Source organism: Bombina bombina, chromosome 2 (assembly GCF_027579735.1).
Source record: "Bombina bombina isolate aBomBom1 chromosome 2, aBomBom1.pri, whole genome shotgun sequence".
In the NCBI taxonomy this organism is placed as follows: domain Eukaryota; kingdom Metazoa; phylum Chordata; class Amphibia; order Anura; family Bombinatoridae; genus Bombina; species Bombina bombina.
This window is the reverse complement of record NC_069500.1, coordinates 1,245,864,697-1,245,878,072: the sequence shown is the minus strand read 5'-3', so window position 1 is coordinate 1,245,878,072 and position 13,376 is coordinate 1,245,864,697. Positions and strand designations below refer to the sequence as shown.

The 13,376-nt window shown below is 40.8% G+C and overlaps 1 protein-coding gene across 1 annotated transcript in view; it reads right to left on the bottom strand.

The window, feature by feature from the left end:
- The window catches only part of PDS5A (PDS5 cohesin associated factor A), a 1,179,407-nt gene that overhangs the window by 806,713 nt on the left and 359,318 nt on the right, over positions 1–13,376 (bottom strand). The window lies entirely within an intron of this gene.

The window sequence follows — 13,376 nt, the reverse complement described above, 5'->3', positions numbered from 1 at the left end:
AACAAATTGGTAATGCTTGTCTAGAAAAGAGAATCTCAGTAACTGATAGTGATCTGGATGAATCAGAATATGAAGATATGCATCCTGTAAGTCTATTGTGGACATATAATGCCCTTGCTGAACAAAAGGCCGAATAGTCCTTATAGTCACCATTTTGAATGTTGGTACTCTTACATAACGATTCAAGACTTTTAGATCCAGAATTGGTCTGAATGAATTTTCTCTCTTTGGGACAATGAACAGATTTGAATAAAACCCCAGACCCTGTTCCTGAAAAGGAACAGGCACGATTACCCCAGATAACTCCAGGTCTGAAACACACTTCAGGAAAGCCTGCACTTTCTCTGGGTTCACTGGAATGTGTGAGAGAAAGAAATTTCTCACAGGCGGTCTTACTCTGAAACCTATTCTGTACCCGAGAGACAATGTTCTGAATCCAATGATTTTGGACTGATTTTATCCAAGCATCCTTGACAAATTTTAATCTGCCCCCTACCAGCTGAGCTGGAATGAGGGCCGCACCTTCATGCGGACTTGGGGGTTGGTTTAGATCTCTCAAATGGCTTGGATTTATTCCAGATTGAGGAAGGCTTCCAATTGGAGACTGATTCCTTAGGGGAAGGATTAGGTTTCTGTTCCTTATTTTGTCGAAAGGAACGAAAACGGCTAGAAGCTTTAAATTTGCCCTCAGATTTTTTTATCCCGAGGCAAAAAAACTCCCTTCCCCCCCCCGTGACAGTTGAAATTATAGAATACAACCGAGAACCAAATAATTTATTACCTTGGAAAGAAAGAGAGAGCAATGTCGATTTAGAAGTAATATCAGCATTCCAAGATTTAAGCCATAAAGCTCTTCTAGCTAAAATAGCTAAAGACATATATCTAACATCAATTCTGACGATATAAAAAATGGCATCACAAATGAAATTATTAGCATGTTGAATTAATTTAACAATGCTATACACATTATGATCTGATACTTGTTGCGCTAAAGTTTCCAAACAAAAAAGTTGAAGCAGCTGCAACATCAGCCTAAGAAATAGCAGGCCTAAGAAGATGGCCTGAACATAAATAAGCTTTCCTTAGATAAGATTCAAGCTTCCTATCTAAAGGATCCTTAAAAGAAGTACTATCTTCTATAGGAATAGTTGTACGTTTAGCAAATTTAGAGATGGCCCCATCAACTTTGGGGATCTTTTCCCAAAACACCAATCTATCAGTAGGCAAATGATACAATTTTTTAAACCTTGAAGAAGGAGTAAAAGAAGTACCCAGTCTATTCCATTGCTTAGAAATCATATCTGAAATAGCATCAGGAACTGGAAAAACCTCTGGAATAACTACATGAGGTTTATAAACCGAATTTAAACGTTTACTAGTTTTAGTATCAAGAGGACTAGTCTCCTCCATATCTAATGCAATCAACACTTCTTTTAATAAAGAACAAATATACTCCTTTTTAAATAAATAAGAGGATTTGTCAGTGTCAATATCTGAGGCAGGATCCTCTGAATGAGACAGATCCTCATCAGAGATAGATAAATCAGTATGTTGTCGGTCATTAGAAAATTCATCAACTCTATGAGAAGTTTTAAAAGACCTTTTATGTTTATTAGAAGGCGGAATGGCAGACAAAGCCTTCTGAATGGAATCAGAAATAAATTCTCTTAAATTTACAGGAATATCCTGAGCATTAGATGTTGATGGACCAGCATCATGAACTACTACTGATGGAAACATTCTCTGCATGTAAAAGTTTATCATGACAACTATTACAAACCACAGCTGGAGGAACTGTTACCACAAGTTTACAACAAATGCACTTAGCTTTGGTAGAACCAATATCAGGCAGCAGGATTCCAGTAGTAGATTCTGAGACAGGATCAAATTGAGAAATCTTGCAGTATATAAAAGAGAAAACAACATATAAAGCAAAATGATCAATTTCCTTATATGACAGTTTAAGGAATGGGAAAAAAATGCAAACAAAATAGGCCTCTGACATAGAAAAAAAGAACAGAGGCAAAAGGAATAAAAAAAATAATGAAAAAATGTTTAGCACCAAGTATGACACCCACAACTGAAAAACATTTTTTGGCGTCAAAAACGTCTGGAACTCGAGCGTCATAGATGACGCAACCTCGTGAAAAGACTCCGAGCCAACTAAGACGCCGGAAATGACGAATTAGCATCAACAAACATACTTTTCGCGCAAAAAAGGCTTGCGCCAAGAATGACGCAATAAATTATACCATTTTTCGCTCTTGCGAGCCTAATACAGCCCACAATTTAGAAAGTCAATTTGAAAACCTCAAGTAAGAATTTTATTTTTATATATATATATATATATATATATATATATATATATATATATATATATATATAACATAATTTATGTAAGAACTTACCTGATAAATTCATTTCTTTCATATTAGCAAGAGTCCATGAGCTAGTGACGTATGGGATATACATTCCTACCAGGAGGGGCAAAGTTTCCCAAACCTCAAAATGCCTATAAATACACCCCTCACCACACCCACAATTCAGTTTAACGAATAGCCAAGAAGTGGGGTGATAAAAAAGTGCGAAAGCATATAAAATAAGGAATTGGAATAATTGTGCTTTATACAAAATCATAACCACCACAAAAAAAGGGCGGGCCTCATGGATTCTTGCTAATATGAAAGAAATGAATTTATCAGGTAAGTTCTTACATAAATTATGTTTTCTTTCATGTAATTAGCAAGAGTCCATGAGCTAGTGACGTATGGGATAATGATTACCCAAGATGTGGATCTTTCCACACAAGAGTCACTAGAGAGGGAGGGATAAAATAAAAACAGCCAATTCCTGCTGAAAATAATCCACACCCAAAATAAAGTTTAACGAAAAACATAAGCAGAAGATTCAAACTGAAACCGCTGTCTGAAGTACTTTTCTACCAAAAACTGCTTCAGAAGAAGAAAATACATCAAAATGGTAGAATTTAGTAAAAGTATGCAAAGAGGACCAAGTTGCTGCTTTGCAAATCTGATCAATCGAAGCTTCATTCCTAAACGCCCAGGAAGTAGAAACTGACCTAGTAGAATGAGCTGTAATTCTCTGAGGCGGAGTTTTACCCGACTCAACATAGGCAAGATGAATTAAAGATTTCAACCAAGATGCCAAAGAAATGGCAGAAGCTTTCTGACCTTTTCTAGAACCGGAAAAGATAACAAATAGACTAGAAGTCTTTCTGAAAGATTTAGTAGCTTCAACATAATATTTCAAAGCTCTAACAACATCCAAAGAATGCAACGATTTCTCCTTAGAATTCTTAGGATTAGGACATAATGAAGGAACCACAATTTCTCTACTAATGTTGTTGGAATTCACAACTTTAGGTAAAAATTCAAAAAGAAGTTCGCAACACCGCCTTATCCTGATGAAAAATCAGAAAAGGAGACTCACAAGAAAGAGCAGATAATTCAGAAACTCTTCTGGCAGAAGAGATAGCCAAAAGGAACAAAACTTTCCAAGAAAGTAATTTAATGTCCAATGAATGCATAGGTTCAAACGGAGGAGCTTGAAGAGCCCCCAGAACCAAATTCAAACTCCAAGGAAGAGAAATTGACTTAATGACAGGTTTTATACGAACCAAAGCTTGTACAAAACAATGAATATCAGGAAGAATAGCAATCTTTCTGTGAAAAAGAACAGAAAGAGCAGAGATTTGTCCTTTCAAGGAACTTGCGGACAAACCTTTATCTAAACCATCCTGAAGAAACTGTAAAATTCTCGGAATTCTGAAAGAATGCCAAGAAAAATGATGAGAAATACACCAAGAAATATAAGTCTTCCAGACTCTATAATATATCTCTCTAGATACAGATTTACGAGCCTGTAACATAGTATTAATCACAGCGTCAGAGAAACCTTTTTGACGAAGAATCAAGTGTTCAATCTCCATACCTTTAAATTTAAGGATTTCAGATCCTGATGGAAAAAAGGACCTTGTGACAGAAGGTCTGGTCTTAACGGAAGAGTCCACGGTTGGCAAGAGGCCATCCGGACAAGATCCGCATACCAAAACCTGTGAGGCCATGCCGGAGCTACCAGCAGAACAAACGAGCATTCCTTCAGAATCTTGGAGATTACTCTTGGAAGAAGAACTAGGGGCGGAAAGATATAGGCAGGATGATACTTCCAAGGAAGTGATAATGCATCCACTGCCTCCGCCTGAGGATCCCGGGATCTGGACAGATACCTGGGAAGTTTCTTGTTTAGATGGGACGCCATCAAATCTATTTCTGGAAGTTCCCACATTTGAACGATCTGAAGAAATACCTCTGGGTGAAGAGACCATTCGCCCGGATGCAACGTTTGGCGACTGAGATAATCCGCTTCCCAATTGTCTACACCTGGGATATGAACCGCAGAGATTAGACAGGAGCTGGATTCCGCCCAAACCAAAATTCGAGATACTTCTTTCATAGCCAGAGGACTGTGAGTCCCTCCTTGATGATTGATGTATGCCACAGTTGTGACATTGTCTGTCTGAAAACAAATGAACGATTCTCTCTTCAGAAAGGGCCAAAACTGAAGAGCTCTGAAAATTGCACGGAGTTCCAAAATATTGATCGGTAATTTCACCTCCTGAGATTCCCAAACTCCTTGTGCCGTCAGAGATCCCCACACAGCTCCCCAACCTGTGAGACTTGCATCTGTTGAAATTACAGTCCAGGTCGGAAGCACAAAAGAAGCCCCCTGAATTAAACGATGGTGATCTGTCCACCATGTTAGAGAGTGTCGAACAATCGGTTTTAAAGATATTAATTGAGATATCTTTGTGTAATCCTTGCACCATTGATTCAGCATACAAAGCTGAAGAGGTCGCATGTGAAAACGAGCAAAGGGGATCGCGTCCGATGCAGCAGTCATAAGACCTAGAATTTCCATGCATAAGGCTACCGAAGGGAATGATTGTGACTGAAGGTTTCGACAAGCTGCCATCAGTTTTAGACGCCTCTTGTCTGTTAAAGACAGAGTCATGGACACTGAATCTATTTGGAAACCCAGAAAGGTTACCCTTGTCTGAGGAATCAATGAACTTTTTGGTAAATTGATCCTCCAACCATGATCTTGAAGAAACAACACAAGTCGATTTGTATGAAATTCTGCTAAATGTAAAGACTGAGCAAGTACCAAGATATCGTCCAAATAAGGAAATACCACAATACCCTGTTCTCTGATTACAGACAGAAGGGCACCGAGAACCATTGTAAAAATTCTTGGAGCTGTAGCAAGGCCAAACGGCAGAGCCACAAACTGGTAATGCTTGTCCAGAAAAGAGAATCTCAGGAACCGATAATGATCCGGATGAATCGGAATATGCAGATATGCATCCTGTAAATCTATTGTGGACATATAATTCCCTTGCTGAACAAAAGGCAAAATAGTCCTTACAGTTACCATCTTGAACGTTGGTATCCTTACATAACGATTCAATATTTTTAGATCCAGAACTGGTCTGAAGGAATTCTCCTTCTTTGGTACAATGAAAAGATTTGAATAAAACCCCATCCCCTGTTCCTGAACTGGAACTGGCATAATTACTCCAGTTAACTCTAGATCTGAAACACAATTCAGAAATGCTTGAGCTTTTACTGGATTTACTGGGACACGGGAAAGAAAAAATCTCTTTGCAGGAGGTCTCATCTTGAAACCAATTCTGTACCCTTCTGAAACAATGTTCTGAATCCAAAGATTGTGAACAGAATTGATCCAAATTTCTTTGAAAAAACGTAACCTGCCCCCTACCAGCTGAGCTGGAATGAGGGCCGCACCTTCATGTGGACTTAGAAGCAGGCTTTGCCTTTCTGGCTGGCTTGGATTTATTCCAGATTGGAGATGGTTTCCAAACTGAAACTGCTCCTGAGGATGAAGGATCAGGTTTTTGTTCTTTGTTGAAACGAAAGGAACGAAAACGATTATTAGCTCTGTTTTTACCCTTAGATTTTTTATCCTGTGGTAAAAAAGTTCCTTTCCCACCAGTAACAGTTGAAATAATAGAATCCAACTGAGAACCAAATAATTTGTTACCCTGGAAAGAAATGGAAAGTAGAGTTGATTTAGAAGCCATATCAGCATTCCAAGTCTTAAGCCATAAAGCTCTTCTAGCTAAAATAGCTAGAGACATAAACCTGACATCAACTCTGATAATATCAAAGATGGCATCACAGATAAAATTATTAGCATGCTGAAGAAGAATAATAATATCATGAGAATCATGATGTGTTACTTGTTGCGCTAAGGTTTCCAACCAAAAAGTTGAAGCTGCAGCAACATCAGCCAAAGATATAGCAGGTCTAAGAAGATTACCTGAATTGTGGGGGTGGTGAGGGGTGCATTTATAGGCATTTTGAGGTTTGGGAAACTTTGCCCCTCCTGGTAGGAATGTATATCCCATACGTCACTAGCTCATGGACTCTTGCTAATATGAAAGAAATATATAAATATATATAAAGCATTTCTGCAAAAAGGAAATATACTGATAAACCTGAATCATGGCAAATATAAGTACAAACATATATTTAGAACTTTATATATAAAGTGTCAAACCATAGCTGAGAGTGTCTTACGTAAATGAAACATACTTACCAAAAGACACCCATCCACATATAGCAGATAGCCAAACCAGTACTGAAACTGTAATCAGTAGAGGTAATGGTATATAAGAGTATATCGTCGATCTGAAAAGGGAGGTAGGAGATGAATTTCAATAGGTGATACTCACTTCACATCCCTCTGACATTCACTGTACTCTGAGAGGAACCGGGCTTCAACATGCTGAGAAGCGCATATCAACGTAGAAATCTAGCACAAACTTACTTCACCACCTCCATAGGAGGCAAAGTTTGTAAAACTGAATTGTGGGTGTGGTGAGGGGTGTATTTATAGGCATTTTGAGGTTTGGGAAACTTTGCCCCTCCTGGTAGGATTGTATATCCCATACGTCACTAGCTCATGGACTCTTGCCAATTACATGAAAGAAATATCTATTATGCACTACCCCACTGTGAGATTAATCTACTAGTTACATAGCTTTTATACAGGGCAAGCGTTTGCTATTCATATTTTCGGTTTAGACAGAGGAATATACAGGCAAAAGAAGCTATTTAAAATAAAATAAAAAGTAAATGAGTTATAAGCATACAAACTACTCACTGTCTTTCTATTATGTGTGAACAATAAGCACTATAGGAGGTTCCCCGCTGCTACCAACCAAAAAAAAATTATTTTTTTTAATTTTGATAGTATAGTGTGTACCTCGCTGAAGTAATGCAGCTGCACAGTTTGCAGACAGAGGTTTAGTTAAAAAGTAGCCTACTACTGATAAATATATGATACCAGAAACTGATTTTTCTGAAAGATCTGTGAGTGCATACCCTAGGTCTCATGTTTACAAATATTCACAGCAAGAGAAATGCTCAAAAGGTGGGTTATGCTTGCTTATTGGTGGGTAAATGTAAGTCTCCAATAAGCAAGCGCTATCCATGGCACGAACCCTAAAATGGGCTGGCTGCTAAGATTTACATTCCGGCTTTTAAAATAAAGATGGCAAGACAACAAAGAAAATTTGATATTATGAGTAAATTAGAAAGTTGCTTAAAATTTCATGCTCTATCTGAATCAGAAAAAAAAAAAAAACATAATTTATGCTTACCTAATAACTTAATTTCTCTTGTAGTGTATCCAGTCCACGGATCATCCATTACTTGTGGGATATTCTCCTTCCCAACAGGAAGTTGCAAGAGGATCACCCACAGCAGAGCTGCTATATAGCTCCTCCCCTCACTGCCATATCCAGTCATTCGACCGAAACAAGACGAGAAAGGAGAAACCATAGGAAGCAGTGGTGACTGTAGTTTAATTAAAATTTAGACCTGCCTTAAAAGGACAGGGCGGGCCGTGGACTGGATACACTACAAGAGAAATAAATTTATCAAGTAAGCATAAATTATGTTTTCTCTTGTTAAGTGTATCCAGTCCACGGATCATCCATTACTTGTGGGATACCAATACCAAAGCTAAAGTACACAGATGATGGGAGGGACAAGGCAGGAACATAAACGGAAGGAACCACTGCCTGTAGAACCTTTCTCCCAAAAACAGCCTCCGAAGAAGCAAAAGTGTCAAATTTGTAAAATTTTGAAAAGGTGTGAAGCAAAGACCAAGTCGCAGCCTTGCAAATCTGTTCAACAGAGGCCTCATTTTTAAAGGCCCAGGTGGAAGCCACAGCTCTAGTAGAATGAGCTGTAATCCTTTCAGGGGGCTGCTGTCCAGTAGTCTCATAGGCTAAGCGTATTATGCTCCGAAGCCAAAAGGAGAGAGAGGTTGTCTAAGCTTTTTGACCTCTCCTCTGTCCAGAGTAAACGACAAACAGGGCAGATGTTTGACGAAAATCTTTAGTAGCCTGTAAGTACAACTTCAAGGCACGGACTACGTCCAGATTATGCAAAAGACGTTCCTTCTTTGAAGAAGGATTAGGACACAATGATGGAACAACAATCTCTTGATTGATATTCCTGTTAGAAACCACCTTAGGTAAAAACCCAGGTTTGGTACGCAGAACTACCTTGTCTGAATGAAAAATCAGATAAGGAGAATCACAATGTAAGGCAGATAACTCAGAGACTCTTCGAGCCGAGGAAATAGCCATCAAAAACAGAACTTTCCAAGATAAAAGTTTAATATCAATGGAATGAAGGGGTTCAAACGGAACACCCTGAAGAACTTTAAGAACCAAGTTTAAGCTCCACGGGGGAGCAACAGTTTTAAACACAGGCTTAATCCTAACCAAAGCCTGACAAAATGCCTGGACGTCTGGAACTTCTGCCAGACGCTTGTGCAAAAGAATAGACAGAGCAGAGATCTGTCCTTTTAAAGAACTAGCTGATAAGCCTTTGTCCAAACCCTCTTGGAGAAAGGACAATATCCTAGGAATCCTAACCTTACTCCATGAGTAACTCTTGGATTCACACCAATAAAGATATTTACGCCATATCTTATGGTAGATTTTCCTGGTGACAGGCTTTCGAGCCTGTATTAAGGTATTAATGACTGACTCGGAGAAGCCACGCCTTGATAGAATCAAGCGTTCAATTTCCATGCAGTCAGTCTCAGAGAAAATTATATTTGGATGATTGAAAGGACCTTGTATTAGAAGGTCCTGCCTCAGAGGCAGAGTCCATGGTGGAAGAGATGGCATGTCCACTAGGTCTGCATACCAGGTCCTGCGTGGCCACGCAGGCGCTATCAGAATCACCGATGCTCTCTCCTGTTTGATTTTGGCAATCAGTCGAGGGAGCAGAGGAAACGGTGGAAACACATAAGCCAGGTTGAAGAACCAAGGAGCTGCTAGAGCATCTATCAGCATTGCTCCCGGGTCCCTGGACCTGGATCCGTAACAAGGAAGCTTGGTGTTCTGGCGAGACGCCATGAGATCCAGTTCTGGTTTGCCCCAACGATGGACCAGTTGAGCAAACACCTCCGGATGGAGTTCCCACTCCCCCGGATGAAAGTCTGACGACTTAGAAAATCCGCCTCCCAGTTCTCTACGCCTGGGATGTGGATCGCTGACAGGTGGCAAGAGTGAGACTCTGCCCAGCGAATTATCTTTGAGACTTCTAACATCGCTAGGCAACTCCTGGTTCCCCCTTGATGGTTGATGTAAGCCACAGTCGTGATGTTGTTCGACTGAAATCTGATGAACCTCAGTGTTGCTAACTGAGGCCAAGCTAGAAGAGCATTGAATATTGCTCTTAACTCCAGAATATTTATTGGGAGGAGTTTCTCATCCTGAGTCCAAGATCCCTGAGCCTTCAGGGAGTTCCAGACTGCGCCCCAACCTAGAAGGCTGGCATCTGTTGTTACAATCGTCCAATCTGGCCTGCGAAAGGTCATACCCTTGGACAGATGGACCCGAGAAAGCCACCAGAGAAGAGAATCTCTGGTCTCTTGATCCAGATTTAGTAGAGGGGACAAAACTGAGTAATCCCCATTCCACTGACTTAGCATGCATAATTGCAGCGGTCTGAGTTGCAGGCGCGCAAATGGCACTATGTCCATTGCCGCTACCATTAAGCCGATTACTTCCATGCACTGAGCCACTGACGGGCGTGGAATGGAATGAAGGACACGGCAAGCATTTAGAAGTTTTGATAACCTGGACTCCGTCAGGTAAATTTTCATCTCTACAGAATCTATGAGTCCCTAGGAAGGAGACTCTTGTGAGTGGTGATAGAGAACTCTTTTCCACGTTCACTTTCCACCCATGCAACCTCAGAAATGCCAGAACTATCTCTGTATGAGACTTGGCAATTTGAAAGCTTGACGTCTGTATCAGGATGTCGCCTGTATCAGGATGTCGTCTAGATACGGAGCCACCGCTATGCCTCGCGGTCTTAGAACTGCCAGAAGTGAGCCCAGAACCTTTGTAAAAATTCTCGGGGCAGTGGCCAACCCGAAGGGAAGAGCTACAAATTGGTAATGCCTGTCTAGAAAGGCAAACCTTAGGAACCGATGATGATCTTTGTGAATCGGTATGTGAAGGTAGACATCCTTTAAGTCCACTGTGGTCATGTACTGACCCGCTTGGATCATGGGTAGGATGGTCCGAATAGTTTCCATTTTGAATGATGGAACTCTTAGGAATTTGTTTAAGATCTTTAGATCCAAGATTGGTCTGAAGGTTCCCTCTTTCTTGGGAACCACAAACAGATTTGAATAAAATCCCTGTCCTTGTTCAGTCAGCGGAACTGGATGGATCACTCCCATTACTAGGAGGTCTTGCACACAGCTTAGGAATGCCTCTTTCTTTATCTGGTTTGACGATAACCTTGAAAGATGAAATCTCCCTTGTGGAGGAGAAGCTTTGAAGTCCAGAAGATATCCCTGAGATATGATCTCCAACGCCCAGGGATCCTGAACATCTCTTGCCCACGCCTGGGCGAAGAGAGAAAGTCTGCCCCCCACTAGATCCGTTTCCGGATAGGGGGCCGTTCCTTCATGCTGTCTTGGGGGCAGCAGCAGGCTTTCTGGCCTGCTTGCCCTTGTTCCAGGACTGGTTAGGTTTCCAGGCCTGTCTGAAATGAGCAACAGTTCCCTCTTGTTTTGAAGCGGAGGAAGTTGATGCTGCTCCTGCCTTGAAATTTCGAAAGGCACGAAAATTAGACTGTTTGGCCTTTGATTTGGCCCTGTCCTGAGGAAGGGTATGAACCTTGCCTCCAGTAATGTCAGCAATAATTTCCTTCAAGCCAGGCCCGAATAAGGTCTGCCCCTTGAAAGGAATGTTGAGTAATTTAGACTTTGAAGTCACGTCAGCTGAGCAGGATTTAAGCCATAGCGCCCTACGCGCCTGGATGGCGAATCCGGAATTCTTAGCCGTTAGTTTAGTCAAATGAACAATGGCATCAGAAACAAATGAGTTAGCTAGCTTAAGCGTTCTAAGCTTGTCAATAATTTCATTCAATGGAGCTGTCTGGATGGCCTCTTCCAGGGCCTCAAACTAGAATGCCGCCGCAGCAGTGACAGACGCAATGCATGCAAGGGGCTGTAAAATAAAACCTTGTTGAATAAACATTTTCTTAAGGTAACCCTCCAATTTTTTATCCATTGGATCTGAAAAAGCACAACTGTCCTCAACCGGGATAGTGGTACGCTTTGCTAAAGTAGAAACTGCTCCCTCCACCTTAGGGACCGTCTGCCATAAGTCCCGTGTAGTGGCATCTATTGGAAACATTTTTCTAAATATAGGAGGTGGGGAAAAGGGCACACCGGGTCTATCCCACTCCTTGCTAATAATTTCTGTAAGCCTTTTAGGTATAGGAAAAACGTCAGTACACACCGGCACTGCATAGTATCTATCCAGCCTACACAATTTCTCTGGAATTGCAACTGTGTTACAGTCAGAGCAGCTAATACCTCCCCAAGCAATACACGGAGGTTCTCAAGCTTAAATTTAAAATTAGAAATCTCTGAATCAGGTTTCCCCGAGTCAGAGATGTCACCCACAGACTGAAGCTCTCCGTCCTCATGTTCTGCATACTGTGACGCAGTATCAGACATGGCTCTTACAGCATTTGCGCGCTCTGTATCTCTCCTAACCCCAGAGCTATCGCGCTTGCCTCTTAATTCAGGCAATCTAGATAATACCTCTGACAGGGTATTATTCATGATTGCAGCCATGTCCTGCAAGGTAATCGCTATGGGCGTCCCTGATGTAATTGGCGCCATATTAGCGTGCATCCCCTGAGCGGGAGGCGAAGGGTCTGACACGTGGGGAGAGTTAGTCGGCATAACTTCCCCCTCGACAGAACCCTCTGGTGATAATTCTTTTATAGATAAAGACTGATCTTTACTGTTTAAGGTGAAATCAATACATTTAGTACACATTCTCCTATGGGGCTCCACCATGGCTTTCAAACATAATGAACAAGTAGGTTCCTCTGTGTCAGACATGTTTAAACAGACTAGCAATGAGACTAGCCAGCTTGGAAAACACTTTAAAACAAGTTTACAAGCAATATAAAAAACGTTACTGCGCCTTTAAGAAACACAAATTTTCCCAAATTTTGAAATAACAGTGAAAAAATGCAGTTACACTAACGAAATTTTTACAGTGTATGTAATAAGTTAGCAGAGCATTGCACCCACTTGCAAATGGATTAATACCAAAAACGGAATAACAAATGACAAAAACGTTTTTTAAACGGTCACAACAACTGCCACAGCTCTACTGTGGCTTTTTACCTCCCTCAATACAACTTTTGAAGCCTTTTGAGCCCTCCAGAGAAGTCCTGGAACATGCAGGAAGAAGCTGGATGTCTGTGTCTGTAATTTTTGCTGTGCAAAAAACGCCAAAATAGGCCCCTCCCACTCATATTACAACAGTGGGAAGCCTCAGGGAACTGTTTCTAGGCAAAATTCAAGCCAGCCATGTGGAAAAAACTAGGCCCCAATAAGTTTTATCACCAAACATATGTAAAAAACGATTAAACATGCCAGCAAACGTTTTAAAATACACTTTTATAAGAGTATGTATCTCTATTAATAAGCCTGCTACCAGTCGCTATCACTGCATTTAAGGCTTTACTTACATTACTTCGGTATCAGCAGCATTTTCTAGCAAATTCCATCCCTAGAAAAATATTTTAACTGCACATACCTTATTACAGGAAAACCTGCACGCTATTCCCCCTCTGAAGTTACCTCACTCCTCAGAATATGTGAGAACAGCAAAGGATCTTAGTTACTTCTGCTAAGATCATAGAAAACGCAGGCAGATTCTTCTTCTAAATACTGCCTGAGATAAACAGTACACTCCGGTACCATTT